The sequence below is a fragment of the Tyto alba genome, unplaced genomic scaffold (genome assembly GCF_018691265.1).
Source record: "Tyto alba isolate M040663 unplaced genomic scaffold, T.alba_DEE_v4.0 Super-Scaffold_18, whole genome shotgun sequence".
Taxonomy (NCBI): domain Eukaryota; kingdom Metazoa; phylum Chordata; class Aves; order Strigiformes; family Tytonidae; genus Tyto; species Tyto alba.
Window position 1 is genome coordinate 2,705,227 of NW_024881280.1, and position 17,109 is coordinate 2,722,335.

At 38.7% G+C, this 17,109-nt stretch overlaps 1 protein-coding gene across 9 annotated transcripts in view; it reads right to left on the reverse strand.

Annotated features, from left to right (window-relative positions):
* Positions 1-17,109, reverse strand: part of LRRC4C (leucine rich repeat containing 4C) — a 560,440-nt gene that overhangs the window by 89,929 nt on the left and 453,402 nt on the right. Inside the window, exons 1-2 of one of the 9 annotated variants that reach the window (XM_033010757.1) lie at positions 9,513-9,707; positions 7,845-7,866 (exon numbers count right to left, since the gene is read on the reverse strand). The exons of 5 other annotated variants lie outside the window; for them this stretch is intronic. The gene's annotated coding sequence lies outside the window, so the exon portion shown is untranslated. Of the gene's footprint in view, positions 1-6,261; positions 6,473-7,844; positions 9,708-17,109 lie in introns of those variants that run through there. 3 more of the 9 variants (XR_004409668.2, XM_033010767.1, XM_033010703.2) reach the window with 3 other exon arrangements.

Sequence of the window (17,109 nt, forward strand, 5' to 3'; positions counted from 1 at the left end):
ATTTTATCTTTCATTTGCTCTAAGCAATCACCAACTTCATCTTTGTCACAAAAAAATCTTATCTAGATGCAGTACCTATTGTGACAGGAAATTATCTATTAATTATTATATAAATTTCTCTGCAACTCTTAATGACATTTTACTACTGCTGCATGAGATTTTCATACATATCCCCAAAACTGAAATGTCCCATTAAAAAAATAAAATTATTTTTTCCACATGTTATGGAAAGTTACTTAAGGACTAAGCCATCCTCTGCTATGGCTTGATTCAGTAGTCTTTAACAGATACCTTCAGGCACCTACTTCATGTATATAACTCAATCTTCAGGGCCAGACTACTCAGTAAAATGTACCAGCTACTAGGAAGCAAATTAACTCTATCTCAGCCAAACCAGGACAAATGTACATTACTGAAAGAGGGATATCAACATGAACAGTCACTGAAAGTGAGCTTTTTCAACCTCTTTCCAGTTCAAAAGAGGAACCTTTCCCTGCACCACATACAGTCAAAATCCACATGGGTGTTAAATGCAATAAAACTCTTATTGTAGTAGGCTGTGCACTGCATATGAGCAACCTGAAAGGCTAATGGGGTCACCATCCTCTCCCTTTAATAGCTGTCATCAACAACCCTAACAGTTCTTTAAATGATGTAACAAATATAAAAGCTTGCGTCTGGAAAAAAGAATATACACCCACTTGCAGAAGAACCTGTCTGTCCAATAAGGTCACAGAAATAGAGTGCTGGCAGAGAAAATTCTTGTAAATCCAAACAGCTGAGTAAAAAAACCCTTAACACAACATATATGCCCTTTGGTGAAGAAGCTCATGGAAATGAATGCATTTCTGTGCACTTCATTTGAAACTTGCACAAATTGAGGGAGGGAAAACTATGGTTCCTTAACTTAACCCTTTTCTGTCTTTGTGGATCCTTTTCTGTACCATTTAAGAGAGAAACTATAACAATTTTTGTCAAACTGCCTATAACATGTCACAATATTCTGTTATTGATGTGAATAGTCAATGCAGAGATTATACTATCACCAAATTCTCCTAGCCATAACTGAGAATTCAGCCCTAAAATATGAGATCAATCCTGCTGAGGTAGTTACTAAAGCTCAATTGAGATTACTTGGAGCAGAATTGGGTTTATCTTTGCACAGTGACATGAGAGAAGAGAAAGAAATGAAAAAGGAATAAAACTTGTTGCATGGAAGAGTCACTACAGAACCGACTAACTTACACACATTGCAGTGCCACATTAGAACAGAAAAATGAACATTAGTGAATAAAAATCAAAACAATCCTTTTAATTAATTCTCTGCAAGACAGAATTCTCACTTACACTAGTTTACAGAGAAACTGTCATCCCAGTCTCTTCCACCTGTCCACTAATAGTTGGTTTTGGAGATTAAAAAGAAAGCAAAATACTGGTCTACAGCCGATGAAGACCCAGTAATGATGAAGCTTTCATTCCTAACTCCCTACTTCAAATTCCAGACAAGACAGTGGAATCTGATGGGCTTCAGTAATTTTATGAGTGTGTTGCAGTTACCTTAACAAAATAGCTTGAATCCTAGAATATTATTTTGATTTTAGTTTAAAATATGGCTTTGATTTAAAATGAAGTTATAGTAGCTATGAGAACATATGATATGTTAAAATCTTAGGAGCAACTAGCATCATGTTTGCCTCGATTACTATGGAAATCATTATGGACTCTGGATCAAAACAATGGGTACTAGTTATGGATCTTGAGTCAAAACAATAGGTACCAGAAGAAACTGGGTTTGGTTTGGAAGATCAGCCAAAGAAGAAATGAGCATCAGCCAAAGATGAATTGAGCATGCGCAGGGATGGAGTTCAACCAGTGCACACAGTGAGGAAGACTATTGACAAGCACCAGAGGGGCCCCGTCCAACATAACCACACATGCATTAGAGACATTTGCATATGATAATGACTCCCAGGAAATAACTTGAATATGCTGATCATTTCCCTCCCCCCATTCTATTCAAATCAATCAGTAAGATGACCAGTGATTTCTGTAGAATAGGAATATAGGTAAGGTGAGGTAACTGGAAGCCAATCATTATTAAGGTCAAGCTAAATTTTCTGAATTTTGTTGATCTTATGTAACCATGACTCTGCTGAAAAAGTGTATAAATACGTTGTGCTTTGTACCTGTTGGGGAACACGTCTTTGGCGGAGTTATCCCCCGTGTTCCCCAGCGCTGGAATAAAGAAGTGCCTGCTTATCTGCTTTGTGTGGGTAAGTTCTATTTGCGATTGCAACCGCTAACAAGTGGGCAGCAGCACAGTGCATGAGAAGTACCTCCCATTCTCATCACAGCTGGCCACCTTTTGAGCCAGATGCTGGGGAAAGTTCAAGGTACAAGAACATAATTAGTTTCTGCTTAATGTCTTAAGGGAGTCTTTTGCTTAAGATCATGACTGAAGTACAATGATAAGCAGTGTGAGGAAACCTGCACACTTACGCTGCTCTTCCCTCATTGGTAAACAGGCTCTTCGTGTGCTTGGCTTTATTTCCCATGTAGTATGACACAGGAGTGAAGAGATTATTGACATGAAAGTGAAGAAAAGTTTGTAAGCAAAAACAAAATGTGCTGGAGATCTGAACTACATTAATAATTTTTGAAAATTACTACCACTGGCTTCCAGGATTAGGTCTGACCCTTAGAGCAATCATTCTCCTGGGCCTTCTAGAAGTAAGTTCATACTATACTGTCCATACACACATGAAAGTAAACCACATCCATATTTCTGAGTATTATTTTAATGCACAGAACTGTATGGATCCCATAGCTGCCAAATAACTGAAAAGAGATCCCGCAAACACAAAGAACATTACTAAATGCTCTGAATTGCTGCTGGTTTGCAGACAAAAAATCATTCATTTAACTTATCTTGCTGTGGTACTTCTGAGTAAGCTTTATCCAGCTGCATGTGAAACCACCGTTGCTGGAGGGGTTTTTTTTGTGTTGTTTGGGGCTTCATCAGTTTCCTTTTTAATTCTCCTGGTTTCCTGGTTATATTGCTCCCCCACAGTCCTGACATAACAAGTACAAGCTCTGCAGCAAATATTATGGAGATTTTATTCAGTGGTCTGATGCTGCCTCTCTCCCTTTCACAAGAAGCAAGGGTAAATCTTGTCTCAGCAATGTGAAAAGGAAATAACAAGAGCTCTTACAGTGCTGTTAGTATTTAAATTTACAGAAGCTTTGGTGTATACCTGAAATGCATTTTAATCTGTCGAAGGAATAGATTCAGTCCTGGGAAGTTCATTGTTGTTTCTAATTGCCAGAGACTGCTACACTTTGCTTGCCTGCAGCTATCCAATTAACATATCACCATTACACAAAATATTGTAATATTCTCAATGTCCTAACAACAACAGCCTCACGCTCCACTTCTATCCAACAATTTTCTCCCAACTGGGTTTCCAACATAGTACCAAAAGACATGGAAGAACATACAAACAGATATACGTGAACAGATAATGCAGCCTTCAAACACCTTTTCACCTATTGCTGTGCAAAGTTCTGTGGAGATACCCCTGGCTGTTGTGTACATTGAGAGAGAGGAAGAGAGAGAGAGAGGGAAGAAAAGCTCAACTCCAGAAGTGGAAAACATGTAACTTGTGCCCTGAGATATTGCTATGGCAACATTCAAACAATGAACAGAAAGCCCTGCGGGATTCTGCTCTCGCTTCCTTGGATACTAAATGTAAATCCTGATTCCCTTTTATTTTCTGCATGCACAAGCGTCTGATTTTTGCCTTTTCCTCTAACAGATAGCAAAGTATCCAGGCCCCCTACCAAGAACGACGTGTTAATTCACTTCCATGTATTGCAGCTTCTGAATATACAATTAAAACACACAACTAGCACACTCATCTCCCCTCCTGCGTCCCCATTCCTATCTCTTAAGAGAAAAAATGACCACGATAGTACAGCTAAATAGCAGGTACCCTTCTTTTCTGAATTACATCATTAAATAAACCACTACAAAATGTCACAAATCAAGCCCCAGTGTCTCCTGCCATTACAGGAATCAGAGGCAGGACCCTTTCTAAGGGCAGCTTCTTGCCCACACTGCTAGGCTCGAGCATGCTGCAAAGCTGCCTTCCAAGACCACCGTGGCTCCTGCTATTACTAAATCCTTCTCATCTGGGTTGTCCTGCAGGGGCAGCACTTTATAGCTGAAGGAGGCTTGTTTTTCATTATGATTTTCATAGAGAAGCTGGCAAGGGCATGGATGGGGATACTGAAGGAGGGTCCCTGTTAATAGTATCCTAAAGTCCAATCAGCTTGACTAGTCTAGAAATGACTTAGTGGGTGCTAATTGCGTTTCTTCAGAGTAATTTTCCTCCTAGGCTGCAAGCAGCACTAATTACTGCATCCTTTTCTCTCTCCTCGTTCCCTCACTAGCAATCAGAAACAAGGGGATAGCTCCAAGCCAAAGCGAAGGCACGTTGGCGAAACTGAGATGGATGCTCTCGCACACTGCTGCTGTGCACAGTGCACTCCTTCAGTGAATATTTTGCAACTTCACTCTTGGACAGCTTGGCTTGTGAGTTTCCACCTGCACCAAACTCTCTGAAAATGTGCTAAAATCCCATCCTGAGCACCATTCAAAATCTTCCTGTTTCATATTGCTACAGAAAGGATCTTCATGAAATAGGTCACAGGCAAATAATTTTAAAGCTTATATGTAGAAAGCCACGGCAGCACCTCAGGAATGCCTTTCTTTTCCTCCAGTCCCACATGATTGCTTGTACTGGACCACATATACAGCATTCTTTCTTGGGTCTCACCCAATCTGAAAGTCCATTTTTCACTTGTCAGTGCTATCAGTCTGGGAGATATTGTGACACAAAATTTGCTGCTCCAGCAAACTGAACCTGTTCCTATTCTAGATTCGTGCAAATCACCCCTGACACATGAAAAGACATGGCCTGGCTACCCGCCTTGCGTTAATAACCTACAGTTTGCCAAGAATACCTGAAGTTTGAGATGCATGATCTCTGACCTTTTGGAGAACAATTAGAACAAATGGTGCAGGACCCTCCAATATAGATTTCTCTTTTCTGCACAAGCATTTGGTGACTAAATATATGCATAAGGGTTCCCTGTACAGTGCCTAAATCCCGTCTGCCTGGGGGCATTACCAAAAGGATTGTCCGTGGTTTGAAGAGGTGACAGCCCGCAGGACCAGCATATGCCGCTGAACGACACACCAGTGCTCAGGCACATGCGGGGGAAGTAGCAGAGACAGCCAGCTCTGGCCTCTGCTTGAGGAGATTTGTTGCTCCTCATTTAGCTGGATGTTTGGATTGATGTTCTTGGGCATTTATTTTATGATCAGCCCTTTGGGCTCTGGATAAACCCCAGCACAAATGTTGAAAAATGCTGTACTTATTCCCACTTTGAGATTGAATGAGTTAAACTCTGGGTTGTTCCATGTGTCTTTTGGCTACTGTATTAAGTGAATGATTCACTGAAGTGTGAAACTGTTGCCTCTTTAGAAGCAGACACGCATCCCTAGCTTTTTAGTGTTGACAAGGTTTGCCTATTTCAGCCCAAACTGGTGGCTAAATTTTCCCAGTGCTTCCTTATTGCATCAAGAAAATCCTCCCGCTAGTTATTGTACAAAATGAACGAGGCACCTATGGCAGCTTTCTATTGTCAAAAACTGGAGTTGCTCTATCAAATTTTCTGTTTATGTGTTCACTTGACAGCAATCCAGGGAAAAGCTTGGAGATGTCTTTTCCTTAGCCAGCTTCTTTTTCCTTCAGTAATTACTGAGCAGCAGCTTAACATAAATTTAGCTGCTCTATTACTGCAACTGCTGATGTAAGTGTAGCCCACAATAGGGCACAGACTTATAATGATACATGAAGGAATGGAGAACAGAGTTTTGCGCTTATTTTCAGATGCTGACAAACTTATTACCCATTTAGTGTCCCACCAGGAAACATGTGCCCAGAGAAATAAATGAGTCTAAAGCACTTCATACTAAACTGATTTAGCTACACTGAGAAAGATGAGAGTAATTGAAGCTGGAAAGAACAATTTTTGCTGTGCCTGCTTCCTTCTTTTTCTAAACACAACAGCACAAAAGGGTCTAATTTGTTCGTGTGGCCAAACAAAAACTCCAAGATTTCCTTAGGAGCAGAATTACACCCTAAATCTTATTCCTTTACAAGTAGCCGATGTTTAAGAGGTATGACCTCCAAACAGAAGTGCATGGGACATTTGAGAGGCAGAAGGTTTAATTTCCATTATGCCAAAATATTCAGGACATTTTTGTGAAGTAACAGTGGTGATGTGAGTGAATAGAGAAAGGAGGGAAAAAAGGAAGGTGTTAATATTTATTTAGGTATTTATCCAGGAACTTAGAGCTCTGGTTTGTGTTGTTTCATGCAGGAAGCTTGTGAAGAGGGAAATGCTGCCAGAAAAAAAAAAAAAACGTTAAAATCCGGCTCTACCAACACCTCTCCCATCCCTGCCTTCTCTCCCCTCCTCCAGAATATTGCAGCTACAGAAAAGTAAAGAGAGTGGCAAAGCTAGTTCTGCACCTTGTCTGCCAAAAAATATCCGTATCTGTTCAATGGCTTATTTAATTAGCTGTTTCTCTCTCTCCTTCTCCAGCAGTTTTGGCCTAATTCTTTCAGCTGGAGCTTCTATATGTGAAGGCCAAGGCTGAGGAAAGCAGAGGTGAGGGAGGAGGAAAGGGAAAGAAAGAGAAAGAAAACTCCTTATCTACAAGCCAAGCAGTCAAGCCAGGAGAGGGGACAAAAGTGGCACTCTTCCCCACAGGAAAACAAGGACCTCTATTTTAAACACCATGTTATCCTCCCTTTATTCCACACCCCCCACACCACATTTCTCCAGGAAGGGAGAGACATTTACTGGTCTGTTACACATCATTGCTGATCTGTGAACCCCACCATCTACAAGCCACATTTAATTATTTTCATTATTAGCATAGTAACAAAAGCCTCCTAACACCACAGTATCCTCTCACTGCTTGTCAAAGTAAACCTCCTTCGACTGCTATGAAAGTCCTAGGGGACCCTGAAGGATTTACCACAAAATCACAAAGAATTTCCTAGGAGATCTGGAGGGCACGAGTGGCTAGTACAGCAGTTTCCTAAACTCCTTTTCAACGGAAGAATGTCCTCTCTCTGCCTGTTACTGCTTTTTGTTAGCCACGGAGTGCAAAATGTGTCATTTTTATCAGAGCTGCCTCCTCAAAACCCATTAAAACCCCTTCTTCTGTAACCCCCCACTCCCACCAAAAGCCATCCTTCACCTCCTTGCATGATTATAAAATTTTCCTGTTAATACACCATATTGATCTGCAATGTCAGACTGGATGCCAGAATATGAATCAGAGCCTGTCTCTATTTTAAATACTTATGAAATAAATAAATAAACCTCCTCAGCGCATCCAATTCTATGCAACTTGCATCCATTTGTACAGACTGGGCAATCAGGCAGCACCCCCCACTCACTGCAGGGGCTTTCTCAAAAGATTTTTTTGCTAGTGAACATTTACAAATGCTATAGAGCCACGCAGGCAGGCGTCTGCAACATCTTACCAAGGTTGGAGTTTTACTAACAGGAACATTTGATCTACTGTGAGAATTCAGTCCTGTCCTCCCTTCCTTCCCTTCTCCCTTCCCAACCACCCCTTTCCAGCCATTATCAAAATCCAGTCAGATTCCTTATTCAGGTGGGAGGAAATACCAAGAAAATAAGGATAAGGAAGAAAGAAGACAGACAATGGGGCATAATAAAATGGAAAGTGTACTTACTGTATCCTCCAAGACTATCCAGCTGGAAATCCGAGTGGTTACGAAAAAACAGAGTGGGGGAGGGGTTAGAAAACTATTTCATTTCAGCAACCAAACCAAAAATGAAAACAAGAAAGGAAATAAAAATAAAGGATATCCAATTGCAATTTCCCAGTAATTTCAGTCCATACAGGTGCCAATCCAACCCAACACTGCTGAACTCTCCCCCTCCAGCAATTTTGATTTCTTCTCCTCTGTCCTTTATTTTCTCTGTGGCTTCCAACTTTTCTGCTTAAAATTTCTGTAGTGGTAATGTTGATGTTTGCCTTCACTGGAGAAGAGTGGTTTAAAACAACAGAAAAAAAAACCAAAAATCCTTGCAGAGGGTGAATGGTCCTTCTCCCTTCTGAAACTTTTCATTCCACTGTGGATCCTTTGCCTAGTTTCCTTTTTCTGAGGTTTTCTGCCTCTCTGGCTCCACTGCTCTCCATTGCTCACTATTTGTTTTTTTCTCTGGAGAGCAGAAAGAGCTGTAGTTTTTTTTTTTAGCAACCCTCCATCTATATTCTTTTAATGTAATTTTGTTGTGACTGTTAAGATCCAGGTCTTGCCAGGCAATTTTCTTCTTCCCCCTTCTTTGCTGCGCTATCAATTATCCAATCCGTATGTCTCCACATTAGAACGGGGATTCCCATTCTTCTTTTTCTCTATACCCCACACTCCTTAGAAAAGAATCTCCTTTTGCATGTAAATTTTTATTAATGTTTGTCAAAACAATAAACTTTTAGTCTCTCTCCCCCCTCTCCAAAGATCTGATTAGGTTTCCAATCACAACCCAGTGCGCAATTGGATTTTTGATTTCAGCAAGAAGCCAGCAATCCACAGCATCAGCACCCTCTCCTCGCTTCAAACTCCACGTTATATCCTTTTGCCTTCCCTCCAACTCCTCTGCATTTTCATAATCTCACATTAAATGGAATGAAGGAGGGAGGGAGTAGAGAAAAATTCAAGGTTCCCACCAGCTGTCAAGAATAAATCCATCCCCTTGTTATTTTTTAAACACTTGGGATGGGTGTTTTTAACGCCCACTCTCCCCTTTGCCCCCCACACTTCTCAAAATCTTTCTGATGTTAAAACTCCCCCGATGGGGCACAAAAGAAGCTCGAGGAGGTGTGATTTGTCCTCTCAGCTGTAAATTTCACAAGCACCCTTTGCTTTTCATTTCAGCTTCCTCTCCATCTTTTGTCCAGCGGCTATACAGATCCAGCAGCACCGAGAGGGATAAACTTCTATTTCTTCTTAGAGGAGAGAGAGGGAAAGAGAGAGAGGAAGAAGGAAAAAAGCTCTTCAGTCTCTGCCTCCCTTTTCCTCTCTTTCTGTATTTCAATGCAGGTCTGATATAATTTCCATGCTCAGCCTGGTGTATTTCAAATCTACAAGTTGGATTGCCCTTCTTCAAAGAAGTGAGCTAGTCTCCCATCTTCTTCCACATGACAGTTATCTTCCCCCTTTTCTTCCTTCCTTCCTTCCTGCCTCCCTCCCTTCCAAGATGACACACTCCCAGGAGCGCAGCCGCTTCTCTCAGTTTTTAGTTTCATCCCTGAAACGCATAGCCCTTTGCACAGCCGAAACCCTTCCTCCCTCCCGTTAGCTTCAGCTTGAATTCTCCCTGTGTGTTCATGTACGTACGCCTGTATGTATATATCCAGTTCCTGACAGCTGCTGTTGTTGCTGCTGGGAGTAGCTCCGCTTTTCTGTCGCTCTGCCTTTCTCTTACTCCCCACCTTTCAGTGGCACCCTAGGATTTGCAAATATCCCAGGGCCAGTCTTTCTGGCTACACTCCTCCTTCTCCCCTTCCGTTCTCTCCCCTCTTTCTCTTTCTCTCTTTTTTTTTTTTTTTCCCCCCTTCTCCCCCACACCCCCCACCCACCCCCCCCACCCCCCTTCCCCTTCTTTTCTCTGCTTGTGATCAGTAAAATACAATTACCCAATTACCTCCCATCATCTTAGCACTGATTGGTCAACTGCATTAACACTTGATGTCAGGGACAGGGTACTGGAGCTGCTCCGATGTGGCACTGCTGCCACCTGGTTGACAATCGGGGAACCAACTCAGGATTACTTTAAGAAATCTCCCAAATCAGAAAGCGGTAATTGAAAAAACAAGGGATCATTTTAAGGAAAGGAACGTCAAAACTCATTTTCTTAAAAGTCTGACTTCTGACAGTTCAACTAGTGTTCACAGGTACCAGCCTAGCCGCTGAAGCAGAGGGAATGACAGTAAAATGAAATGAGGTATAAAGTTGTCTATGCAAAAGAAGTACAGAACAACCAGTATTCACAGGTACCAACTCTAGCCACAGATGCAGAGGAATAACAATAAAATGAAAGTTACCATTGCAAAAAAATGTAACAGTGGAAATAATTTGTATGGAAAAACAATCTATTTTCTAACTGCAGAAATAAATTTCTGCTCGAAACTTGTATATACATAGAAGTTACTTAAATCTCCATTTTGGCAGATGTTGCAGGCCCAAAGCCCCGTGAAGTTCTTCAGGGTTTCAGTGGGTTCAAGTGATGGGTCCAGTGAGCTGTTAAGTGACAGCAACACAACAGTACCGTGTCTAGCCTCACCTACTAAATCTCTGCAGTATGATTAGAATGACTTCTGATCAGGATTTCTGAGGTTTCTATACAGACTCCCTAATTTGGGCTAGTAAAGTACTGACAGTTTTTTAATGTACTTATCTACTTACTAAGGTATGTTAGATGTACTTAGGTATGTTACCTAAAATGTTTAGAATTGGGCTTGTGTCTTGTTTTTTCAGGGACCTAAATTAAATAGAAATTTTACAGAAAACTTTACGTGTATAAAGTTAGATATGCTACCCTCTCCAGGATCAAGGGAAACAGAATATGGGTGATGTATGTGCCAGCATTTCTCTCCCTCAAAATCAGAAAGAAATTATTTATAGATCTAACTCCTCCACACAACACCCAAAAAAGAATTAGTCAGGTGCTTTCATGGTAATTATAGCAAACTTCATATATTAAGCCATAAATTTGAGTTATTCCATGCATGAAATAATATATCTAGCTCTTTTCTCAGTGCTCTCTCAAATAGTCAAGTTATGTTTGATATCCTTACTTAGACTTCAACTTTGGTGTGAAACCAGCATACTTGAAAATAAAAGAAAATAAATTTATGTTCTATGAATATTATAAGTTTTTCTAGAATTATAAAATCCATATGCTAGCTGAGTTCAGTCAAATAACAGTTATTGAATCATTAACATTGACTTTTAGATTCATTCTACTGATTCAGCGGGCTTTCTGGTGAGAAAGTTCTAGCAGATGCAAGTTAAGTAACTGGAACCAGGTCCTTAATCACTGCTAGATCATTTAGCATCCGATCTTACTATCTCTGAAATCAATGGCAAACACAAATTACCTACAGTAGGTGAAAGACAGAATATGCAGTAATAATGAATAATCCAAACATAATGGTCTTTCAAGATTGCTAAAAAAGACTTTGGTGATTTTTGAAGAAGGCTGCAAGTGTAGTAGGAGATGAAGTTGCTGACAAGTAACAATCTTTTTCTCAGTTGGTGAGCATATTTTGTTCCTGTCTGATTCATTGATGTTGCTGGTGTATTTTGGGCCTACAAAAGTCTTATGAGAGTCTTTTTCTCTCTACTACTTAAAATCTGAAAAAACAGAGCTGTTCCTTTTCCCAGAAGGATCAAAACATCACAGCCTAATATATGTTTGCTCCACTGTTTCTTTAAAAAGTGCCTGAACAATTTCCTGCTAATACTAAAGTACCTGTGACCAAAAGTGAAGGTTTCTGTTAACTGAATTAAACAAAAAAATGGGCATAAGAAACAGAAGACACACAACTTTTGGGGATCTAATTAGAATCTAAGACAAAAGCATTTGCAATAGCTGCAGCATCTCTATGGATACATACTAAAATTTCACTTTTGACAGAAATTTGCGTATTTTGTAATTTTTATGTCATTCAAATTACATCAAAATACACATTTCTAACAGATACCAGTACTTAAATAAATGTATATATACATATGTATATATACACAAAGATAATATATTTGCTGGCATAGATGTGACTAAATAAAATATTAGTATCGAGACTCTAATACATTGTAGACTATGATAATCTTCTCTCAAAGTTTGTTATTTTTAATATGCCAATTATGCTTTATCACCTAATAAACATAGAAGATAGAGTGATTAGCTTCTTAGAACTTAACTTTAAAGCAATCTGATTTATGATATTTATGAGATGACACTGCATGATATATGAAAAGGTAAATGTTCTTTTACTAAACAAAATAAAAAATGTAACTGTATTATTTATTTTCCAAGCATGTGTGCCACTTATGTGGAAAACCTATTTTAAACAAATATTTTAGTATTATCAAAGTCATTCATTAGGTAATCAAATGTTAAAAGGCTCTTACTAGCACTGGACAGAATTGTTTGTATGACTTTTCTTGTAGCATATTGTATGCTGTTGCCTCCAAACTATATTGTTTGTATATGGCCTTCAGTCTTTTATTTTGCAGGTTTTCTGGGCAAGAAAAGCAATTCCTTACATATCAGTTCACAAAAGCCATTCCAACATGGTGAGCTGATATTCAAAATGAAAGCACCATGGAAAACTTGGGATGATACACATGATGCCATGTTTTACAAGCACTTACAAGGTGAGACAGAGGAAATATCCCAGGGCCTTCTGTTCATTTCCTAAATTAGGGAATTGCTATCCTTCATGCCCATTTCCCACTGGGCACAGCCTGCAGGATAGCCACTGCTGCTATGGTACAAAAACCCAAACACACAGCAGAGATCACTGGATCCTGGTTCCTCCCACGGACCAATATCATCACGAGTCTAAAGGGTGAACTGTGAAGAAACTACACAGAGACTGGCAAGGAAACTTTGCTTTTCATGTAAGGGGACAAGCTTGCCTGATCCTGAGTATGAAAGGATAACAAAACTCAAATGTATGTACTGGCAAATCTTCACATGGACAACAACATATTGTTATAACACACCTTTTCCTTCATGTCAGATGATGAGAGTTAAAGAACTGAAGTTCTGTGTGTGATTAGCACTGGAAGAGACTAGTGGAAAGACTGTTGTCAGTCATTTGGTGGAAGGGAAACATGACTAAATCCTAAGAGAATTCTGACCTGTAGCTGAAGGAGTAGTGAAACTTTATAACTGATTTTAAAAAATGTTTAAGGAAAAGAGTGAAACCAGACCATTTTGCTTATACAAAGTAAAGTGAAAAGCAGTTTCAAGTTGTTCTTTTTTAAGTAGTTTTTTAAGCCAGTGACAGCCCTGCCTTCCTTTCAAATAAGAAATCATAAAGGAAGCAGTGGAACAGCTTATTATTTTATTGTAGAGCATATTGTTCTATTTTATTAAGCATTGCTGACAAGAAGCTACTTGCATATGGAGACAGTACTTGAATCTTCTTATAGCTTACTACTTTCAAAAGGGAACCTGCATGGATCTAGGATCAAACTCACTAATCAATTTAGGGATTCAAGAGAGATCCAAAAAATCTCAGACTATATAAAATGTCATACATAATCTCACAAAGAGACTGTGATTTTGGTAATGTAATCAAAGTTCATGGTGCATATTTTCCTGTATATGTGATTTCACTGATTATTGTTCAGTTCTTTTAATATGAAAAACACTAAAATAAAGTGTATAACCATCAGACTTAGCAGCTGACTATAATACTGCCTCATTTATTAATTTCCACATATTTTTGTTCTGATGTTTGCAGTTCTAGTGAGAAATTTTATTTTGTAGGTAATTTCTATTGCATCACAGAAGCTTGGAAGAATAAAAGAAAAGATATCCTGCTTCCAGCAAAACCTGGGTAAAACCACAGCACGTGATTTTGGCATATGGAAGTTTAATTGACTGTTCAGCAAACTCATCTCTCCATAATATCATAATATCTACTGTTTCTGGCAAAGATGGAACTGAATGGTGATTCTCATTAAGTTGTTTACATTTGAAAGGAACCATATTCTCAGAAAACCTGTACATTAATTTTCTAGTTGAGTTAACAGGACAAGTTTAGAGATGTTCTACAGTTGTTTTACAAATTTTAACCTTTGATGTTACCATCACTGAAAAGGAACCTGCTATCTAGAAAGACTTTCTGTGATTTCTGTTTATGGAACTGAAACCTGTATTGTCAGTGTTTCCATTACAACAGAGACAACCAATTTATCAAGCTGAACATGAGCCAATAACGTACCCTTGCTGCAAAGAAGGCTAATGGTTTACTGGGCTGCAGTAGGCAAAGCAATGCCAGTAGGTCGAAGAAGGAGATCCTTCCCCTCTGCTCAGCACTGGTGAGGTCACACCTGGAGTGCTGGGTCCAGTGCTGGGCTCCATAGTATGAGAGAGACATGGACAGACTGTAGACAGTCCAGCAAAAGACCACTGAGGGGATGGACTGGAGCATCTCTCCTATGGGGAAAGACTGAGAGAGATGAGACTGTTCAGCCAGGAGAAGAGAAGCCTCAGGGGGGCATCTTATTAATGTCTGCAAATATGTGAAGGGAGGGTGCAAAGAGGACACAGCCATGCTCTTTTCAGTGAAGCCCAGTGACAGGACCAGAGGCCATGGAGGCAAACTAAAACACAGAAGGTTCCCTCTGCACATCAGGAAACACTTTTTTACTGTGAGGGTGACCAAGCACTGGAGTAGGTTGCCCAGGGAGGTTGTGTAGTCTTCCCCCTTGGAGATATTCAGAAGCCATCTGGACATGTTCCTAGGCAATTGGCTCTAGGTGGCCCTGCTTGAGCAGTGGGGTTGGATGAGATGATCTTCAGAGGTCCCTTCCACCCTCAGCCATTCTATGATTCTGTAATTTAGTAGTTTGTAGAAGTATTCACATAGAAGGAAAGTAAGAAGCCTTATACTTATTTGGTAAAAATATTTTTTCTAATTTGCTCTCACATTCTCTTATTCACTTGTGTGCCTAGGAGAACTATGTGCCTAACAGTCAACTCAGAATTAACAGAGGATATTTTTTTTTTTTCTAAAACAAACACTGCTTTAAAGAAAAAAAAAATTAAAACCAAAAAATGTAAACTTTTCCTAACTTTGCTCTTCAGATTGTTTTCTTACAATTCTGAGTGGGCATATATATATATATATATATATATATATATATATACACACACATATACACAGCTTGTGTTAGAACATTTATGAAAATATGTCCCTATCAGGAACTTATACTTTAGGGTTGGTAACCACTTTTAGGTTTATTGTAGCATGACTTTAGCGTACCTAACATTTCATAGAGTTAGAGCATTAAACCTTAAGAGTATACACATATTCACAAAAGTAACTACATATTAAAAAAGCAAAAGCTTCCTTTGTACTCAGCAAAAGAATTTTGTTTCCACTGAGGTCAGTGACAAAAGTTCTGCTGACTTAAATAAAACCACAATTTTTCAGAGCATCTTTTTCCATGTGATTTTAAATTTCAGCTTCCTTTCCAAACTCTGTCTATGAGCTCAGTATTTTGAAGATCAAGATTGATCTTTACTCTAAATTTTTTGGTACATTTATCCCCAAAACAATGAAGGACAAGCTTTATCTGCTTGAGTCACAAACAGCTCCTTACAACATGCACACACCCAAATGCATTTGTTCAAATACACTGTTAAATCACATTCATTTGGTTAGAAACAGACTGTAGATATGTTCCCTGATAAACAGGGCACACTTAATCTCTATTGTAACAGTAGCAGTGGAGCCTTTCAGTACTATTTTTCACATTCTGTTCCAATTTTTACTTAAACTAATTAGTCCAGCTTAGGAGGAAGTGCATGGCATAACCCCTATCCTAAGACAAAATCAAATTGCAAAACATGATTTTCATGGGTAGTAACCCTGGCAAAGAACAAAAGCTGTGCAATACTACTATTACTACTATTACTGTTATTGTTATTATTAATAATAATAATAACAATAATTATTATTTTGCATTTCTCTGTTCCAATTTTCATTTCTTGGCAATGGCCATGTTTTTCAACTTATAAAATGTGAAAATTTTTGACTGAAATTAACTACTGTATTGAGCATTAAAAAATCTGATTCGTGAAATGGCTTAGAACAAAATTTCAAGTGTTTTCACTCAAACAGTTCTGAGAAAAATGGTCCAAACCCTGCCATTTTCCTACAGCACTAATATCAGTCTTAGAATTTGAATCTAGACAAATTCTCTCCTTTCCAGGACTGAATGCCACTGACATTGACTTGTTGTAAATTAACTCCATAGGGAGGAATAACTTCTTTGACTTCAATGGAGTGTCTTCAAATGAATGCAGGTATAGATGAAAATAAAGCATGGTCTTTCATTTTATATTCATGCCCCGTCCAATATGTATTTGGTTTTGTAAATCACAGACTTATAGAATCATTGAGGTTGGAAAATGTCAGTAGAGTGAAAAAGAATGACTGTTTCTTTTAAATTGAATTTTAAGAAGGTAACATTTAAGAATATAGACAACTAGACTTGGACATGAATGATGCATCACTTTGGAAATAATATCTTTAAGGTGTGACAGCATTTTTTTTTTCTTCAGTGAATTTTAAATAGCAAGAGTATGATACTCTGACATAGAGATGAATGTATCAGACATCTTAATTTCTTCTCCTGTGGAGTTATTGTGATGGGAAAATACAATTTGCATTTATTGAGGATGAAATCTTAACTACATAGGCTTCAAAACATTACTGAGAAATAACCTAGCAGCCATATTGTTCTATCTTGTCCTCATGTTTAGTATACATTCAAAATGAAATTCTGGTATGGGGAAAAGACCTTCAGTTTAACCCCTGAGCCAAGGAAAAAGTAACAGTAGATTTCTAAATTTTCAGCACAAAAAGAATAATGGCTTGCTTTAACCATGTAAGATCCCAAAGAAAGTTTGAGCTTTCAATAAACTGGGTAGGAAAAGAAATATTGTATGCAAAGAGATCATTGATAGAGATAATTGCCAAAATGGAAAAAAAAAAAAAAAATCATGGCACAAATAACATTAGTCAGGGAGATAAATTTCATTTTCACAGTTTATTTTCAGGTATTTATAACTTCATAAATAAATTACTTCAACTAATTATCTTTAGCATCCTCTATACCCCAAATTTGGACATAATATTTACACATCAGACAATTTTCCATTTAGCCCCTTTTGGTCAATACAAAAAAA